Source organism: Cupressus sempervirens, chromosome 11, assembly GCF_028749045.1.
Source record: "Cupressus sempervirens isolate cs-2001-9-10 chromosome 11, ASM2874904v1, whole genome shotgun sequence".
Classification (NCBI taxonomy): Eukaryota; Viridiplantae; Streptophyta; class Pinopsida; order Cupressales; family Cupressaceae; genus Cupressus; species Cupressus sempervirens.
Genome location: NC_143128.1, coordinates 503621508 through 503628641, shown reverse-complemented (window position 1 = coordinate 503628641; position 7134 = coordinate 503621508). Strand labels below are relative to the sequence as shown.

The window sequence follows — 7134 nt, the reverse complement described above, 5'->3', positions numbered from 1 at the left end:
GTGGTATATTTAGTAGCATATTTAATAGTGTATTTTCTCATAATAGGCCACGACAGAATCAAACCACTATTTAGTTGCTTGCAAAGCCATGCTCTTCCATTGAGCTAGCACCCTTTAAAGAGCGATCATACAATGTGTAAATTTCTACATTGTCTTGGTTCTTATCTTTCAAGTTAATCCCAATAATTTCTTTAGTGATTTATACCTAGTTTCTATATATAATTAGTGTACCTTTATCTTTATTTTTTCTTAGATGGAAGTATAATTGATTATTATACTGAGAAATAGCCCATTCAACATATATGGTAGAATTTGACAGGCCTATCAAGATGCATGACACAGTTATGAAAAACACCAACACATTTTTGAGATGCTTAAAATTGATAGCATGAGGCAAGTCTTTGATCATAATTGTACATCTAGAATTTTTTAGCTCAGGTAGAGGCACACCAATGTTCTCTACCACTTTGGTAGCAAAATTTTGACAAGATTTTGATTAGATGAAAATGCCATTTTTACTAGTAGTTCACTATCACAAACAAGAAGATGTTTATGTTGGAAATATGAGATAGGTTGTGTTACTAAGAGGGAAGGGGTGAATCAACAACCAATAAAACTTATCTTAATTCACCAATTAATCCTTTATATGTATTCTGATCTGATTGCATGCATGAAAAATTGAAAACATTAAAACATTCATAACACTTTAACACACAATATGGTGACCTAGAAACCTTCCAAATAGAAAGTAAAATTGGGGTGGGGATGATACCCATAAGCTTTAGTACTGGAATATAAAGTTGGCTTGTTAAGGCTTACAATGATCACTTCTGATGATCTGCCCTGGTAGGAGCAATAAGGACTGCTAGGTCCACCTTGCAAAAGGATTTACAAACATACAATAAAGTATGCACTCGGTAAAAGGATTTACAAAAGACTATTAAGTCTACTTTGTGAAAGAATTTAACTATTCCACCTATTAGGATGAACCAATGGTTGATCTCTAATCTGCAACTTGATTTGTTTAATGAGATTCCTTTGAAGTGTAATGATCACCTTGCTATGATAGATAAATCTTTGCTGCTCCTTATACTATTGTAGCCTTTTACTTCACACTTCTACTCTTATTCATATCCCTTTGTGCTCATGTTCTTAATTAATTGGATGTGATACAATACATTACATATATACCAATCCATTTTACAATTCATCAAAGTCAACTACAATACAAGTTTCACCAAAATACATGAAGTCAACCCAACAATAGGTACTCGAGTTCTGAAGACAAACTCAGTGAAGTTCTGACACTCGATAACCATTGTCAACGCTCGACATTGTCATGCACTCGATAGATGTAGAAGCTCAACTCATATTAATTACTTCCAAGTAGTCTGAACTCGATCTATACTGGTGACTCAGTGAACACTGAGAAACTTAACATATAAATTGAATCACTTGGTTGAAAATGCATAGCTCAGTCAACACTATCACTATGAGTTCAATATAAACTGAATCACTTGGTTGACACTGTATAGCTCAATCAACACTAGATTCACATCACTTAAGTTGCAAACTCGATAAGCACTAGAGAACTCGATTTGCACTGAGAAACTCAATAAACACTATGAAACTTGATTTACACTGATAATCACCAACTTGGTAGATATTGCTCAGTGCGAACTAAATATTGTTCCTAAAACTTGGTAGCAACTATAGAACTCAGTAGTCCCTGAATTACTTGGTTAACACTGTTAACTGTACAATAAGCTTAGTAGCTACTAATTGTCTGATTAAGTGTGTGTGTCACTAATAAACAAACTTGATTGTAATGTCAATTGTTTCTTTGTTAATACTTTCTAAAAAGTCTCTTCTATCTATAAAAGGGAAGCCAGTTAGAGATGAATCAATATGCCTCACAAAACTTTTTTAAAAAACCAAAAATATTTCACATTCACAACAAAAGTTCAAAACAAAATGTAAAGCACATGAAATTGAACAAGTATAGTATTTTAAATATATTTATTATCTTAGGATCCACATATGCTAGAAATTCTAACAAATAAAGATTTTAGCAACTATTCCCATACTATAAGACAACATAACTTTATAATAGTGACAAAACATACCTAAAAAATTGTTGTAATGGTTACCTAATAGTTTATAATAAATTGAAATGACTTACAAGACCAGGATTTCAACAAATTATGCTAAAGATGATAAAAGCATAATTAAATCTATTTCATTCTCTCTTTGATGGAATAATTTTGACTTCATTAAATTTTACACAGTGACCAAAAGCTTTGACTAGATCATATGTAGTGTCTTCCCTCGGTAAGAACATTACTAGAAGACACTCCATATTTTTAGGTTCCAAAAACTCTGGCATAGCTAGTCCATTATTTTTCTGAGGGATCATGATTTGAAGTCCTCTATCATGTTCGAGGTAATAAAATGCTCCGTAATCATAATCATCTTCCCTTTCATCATCACTATCTTTGTGATCAAGCAATACATCTATAGAAGGAAAATTTTTGCTCCACTGATTTTTCCTAAATTGCTTTGTTTCCTATCATATCCTAGTCTGAGTGTTGATATTTGTTCCCAGTGAACCCATATTTTTAGATAAACCACTCCCCCTTCCCTTTTGTTTTTTGTCTACATTAGGGGAGAGAGTGACAACTTGAGCATGCCGAGTGTATCCTACTTCTATGGAATTTTTAGACAATCTTTTTTGGAGTGTTTGAACCACAAACTTTTGCTATTTGATGTAATGGAAAATGATTTGTTTTTACTTCTTTTGTTGTGATGCTATTGGCTCATGTGCTCCATCATTAACATATGTACAATTTTTTTCCATAATTAGTTCATCTTTCTCTATAGGCTGCAATAAAGATTCAATTTGATTTTTAGTTAGATCTTTGCTCGATGTATTGTCAAAACTCAAGGAGGCCTATTATTTCAAACTCTCAATTTCCAAGTTCGTAGCATCTTTTGATTCTATATTTGTTGACAATTCTTCAGGCACTTCAGATTTTTCTCTCTCCCATCCTCCATTAACATTTGTACATGATTTTTTCATTGTTTGAAAGTGAACTTTAATATGAAAAAGGCTGTGCAACTTGCTTCTTTTTTATAGATTACAATAAAGCTTATTGCTGACTTACAACTATATCAATTTTTAGCATGTTGTGAAATTCAATGGATCTTTTCAATCAATTTGCATCAAAGTAGCAACATTTAATTCTGCATTTGTTGAGAGATTTCCCGATTTAATAGATTTTGTTTCCTGATATACTCCTTCATCAACATCTGCATTTTTCTTTTGATCTTGGGGCATCTTTAAGCTTATTTTTAGTTTCGCAAGTAGCTTTCTCAAAACATCCATTGAATCTCCCACTTCCTTCATGACAAGAGTAAAGGTAGGAAATTTTCTAGGAAACTGTAGCATATACCTAAATAGGGCAAGCTCTGCCTTTAAGAATCATAAAACATAAATAACATAGTTACATGGATAAGAATAGAACAATTGTTGTATTGAAAAATATAATATTATCAATGGGAATAAAGCATGATTTTATGACTTCCTTCAACATAACAAAAAGGTAGCATCATCAACATATGTAGCGCTAAAATTTTTCAAATTACTACTTTCCTTTTGGCTAATTTTACATTCTTCAAATTGCAATACAAACTAGAACTAAATAATAATACACACCAAATTGACAAGTTTGTTTCAATACTTTTTGAATAAAATGACCAAGATATGCATGTACCTCAAATACACTAACAAGGGAGGCCACACATTGTAAAAGATTAATATTATATGTACAATATACAAATAAGGTAGTTATCCATATTCAAAAGTCTACTTTCCAACTAATCATACATAATATGATCACCATTAAAGAAATATCAAACTTATAAAATGCCCTTTTTCATCCAACTTGCAATCTACCAAATTAGAGTTCTTTGTGGGCATGAGCCATTGGTACTCTAAAATAGAATAGAAGTTGATCTCAAGAGGATAGCTTTGCAACATTTGGTTGGATGGATTCTTGGTCAGTCAAATTTTGCAGATCTAAGGAGGTCTTAGCAACATTAGAATGCTCTGATGAGAAGAAGGCAACCTTCTTTGTATATATGATTGAAGGTCCAAAAGACATCATGTCTTGATTAGGGTAGTTGGTAAAATGACCATTAAGGAAGGGTAATAAAGTAGTTTATATTATATTAATGGTCAATTAGGTATTTAGTTTATTAGATAGTTTCTACTTTCTCCATTAGTTGTCTTACAAACTTTCTTTGTCATTTCTCTTGGTAAGGAAGTTGCATCTCCATCTGTAATAACTCATTTATGAATTGTAAAATATTGTAACATATCCAAGTGCAACATATTCTGGTGCTAATGAATGCAAAAAGGACAAGTTTTAACATACAAGGAACTAAAGTTGAGCTATTGCACATAAGTACATGATGAACAAAATTTCAAACAAATCATGGTTTATGTTGAATCAACAAATAATACAATGAATGTTGTCTCTAATAGTTTAATATTTTTGTAAACAAGTTAACAATATATTATTTCCATTTTAGAAAGACATGTAGAAAGATAATTTGAAATATAAATACAAAATAAGATATATAGCTACCCTAATATTTGAAGATCTGGTGTGGCCTTGTATTGAGCCGATATTTCCATCAGTGTTGTGAGTGCAAATTTAGTCTCCTTCCTAGAAACATGAATGTTCTTGGACATGATTGTAATAAAGTTCAGAAACTATAGAACATAAGTAAAACCTTTAACATAAGAATAGACTTCTAAAAATATATGTTCACAATGTCAACTATATCTATTTTTATTTTCAAAAATAATAAAATTGATAAATTACCTGGAAGTTGTCAAAAAACCGAGTTGGTATGTTATCATCAAACTTTTGCATCATGTCCCAAGGTCCATCACCAATACCAACTAAGACAATTGAGAGTGGTGATTCATTGCATGAGTCATAACAATTCTTGCATTACAACCACAAATTTATAGAATACTTATTAGCATTTAAAATATGACAATATCGAGTACATGGGATTACCTTGATTGCACTATTGCATTGACTATATTATGTTCTTGTGGGCTTAGGTTACTATTTTTAGTGTCAACACTTCTTGTTGCCTATAAATATTTAACTTGCATTAGATCAATTGATAGGCAAAATACATATAAGCAAAAGATGAGCAAAACATCATTAATATGCACACACAAAAACAAGGAAGATTTATAGAAAGATAAAAATTTAGGAAATCAATGATAAATATAAAAAGAGTCTAAGGATGGGTACACACATAAACAATAAGGACAATGTGTGCAGTGTAAGTGTATGTTACATATAATTCAGGAGTTCTAGTAAGTAAATGCTTTTTATCCAACAAGATGAAAGAAGTTTCAATTTGTTAAATTAACAATACATTTGAAAAGAAACATAAATAAATGATATACAACATGTCCATTTGCAATTATCAAAAGAACATGGTATTGCCCCCCACTCTGCTCCACAATATAGATCGTTGCTTTGATGATTTGTGCAAAAGATGTTGGCCCTAATAGAAAAAGAAAAATATGAAATACATTAGTAAATGACATAACTATATTCAATACCTATTACATATATGAACAATATAAATATGAACCCAATCAATCTTTCCAGAAAGACATAGTTTCTGAGCCCAAGACTTCAATAAACAAGCCATTCTACATTTAAATGTTATCGTAAACATCAAAGCTTAATCAAATAGAAATCCTGTGTTGCCTTAGTGCTTCTTCAAATCCATTGCATAAATTACCATTTGGATAGAAACTGAACACCTACCGGTCATGAGTTGAAGCTATACGATGCAACAAGTATGTATTGTTAGTGACATGCATTTCTCTCTGTCTCCTATGAACTCTGTAAAGTGTCATATGAAAATGAATTGGCAAGATAATATGAAAAGAAGTTTGAAACTTATCGTCCCCAACACCAAAACACGAGATTAAGTTGTCCTTGTCAAAAACTTACAAGGTCCATCCAATAATTGAAATTTCTTGTTCATAAGGATTTCAATTATCTCCAAGATGGTGTAAACTTCACCGATTAAAAGACTTCACACATAACATCCATAAAAATGGTGTTATTTCTACTGAAACAAAGAGAAGAAAGCTTTCAAAGCTGCCAACTGAAACTAAGGAAAAGAAGAAAAGGTATACAACTTCACATGAAACTTTTTTAAAACCAATAGAAAAATTAAATCATTGACATGGTAGAGGAAAACCTGTCCACTCATTTCTTTGTGAGATCGATACCCACAATCAAGTTGGATGATTCAAGGCCAGCTTGTGCAAGAGCCTCAATCACCTACAATAAATATAGAAGCATTCCAGAATCATATTTTTCTGCAACAATGTTTTACATAATCATTTTAAAGATAGTAATTTTTTAAGTGTATAGAAAACTTCTAGAGCATTGATTATATCGTGAAGGTGAAATTTGTAGTTGTCTAGGATATTTGCTATAAACTTGTAAGTTATACACATCAAAGTCAAAAATTGTTGTGGCAATCAAACATTAAATTGGATATTAACTAAAGCTCTAAATTTATATCCATTTTGTTGTTCATTGATCCAAATCATTCTCACTAGAAAAATATGTCAAGAGACAACGATCCCCTTTACTTGTACCCGTATCTCCCAGTGATTGTAATTAAGTGCAATATTTGTCTTATTTACACTCCTGTAAGCTATTTCTAAACTTTGTCTCCATCTACATACGCTATTCAGCATCATTATTTCAATATGGCAAAATATTATAGTGGAAGAGTACTTTAGAACTAGATAATGGTATATAAATGTCACCTATTTTTTGGTGTATTACTATGGAGTTTGTTAAACTCTAGGCTTGATGATATGACCTCTCAAACACATACAAAGAGAGAGAAATGAAAGAGGTAGCCACCAAAAATTGATTGCTATACTCTCCTCATTGGTATAGGTAAAACAAATGTACAAGAATAAGGGTGCATGTCATCTAGATAAGCCAGACACATGATGTTAGAATTTTTTTTGGTAAACTTGGCATTTTGAAGAGATAGCCAAATAGAAAG

The 7134-nt window shown here is 31.5% G+C and overlaps 1 pseudogene; it reads right to left on the bottom strand.

Annotated features, from left to right (window-relative positions):
* Window positions 1-4645: 4645 nt before the first annotated feature.
* LOC149530576 (E3 ubiquitin-protein ligase RGLG1-like) lies at window positions 4646-6817 on the bottom strand (annotated as a pseudogene).
* Window positions 6818-7134: the final 317 nt, after the last annotated feature.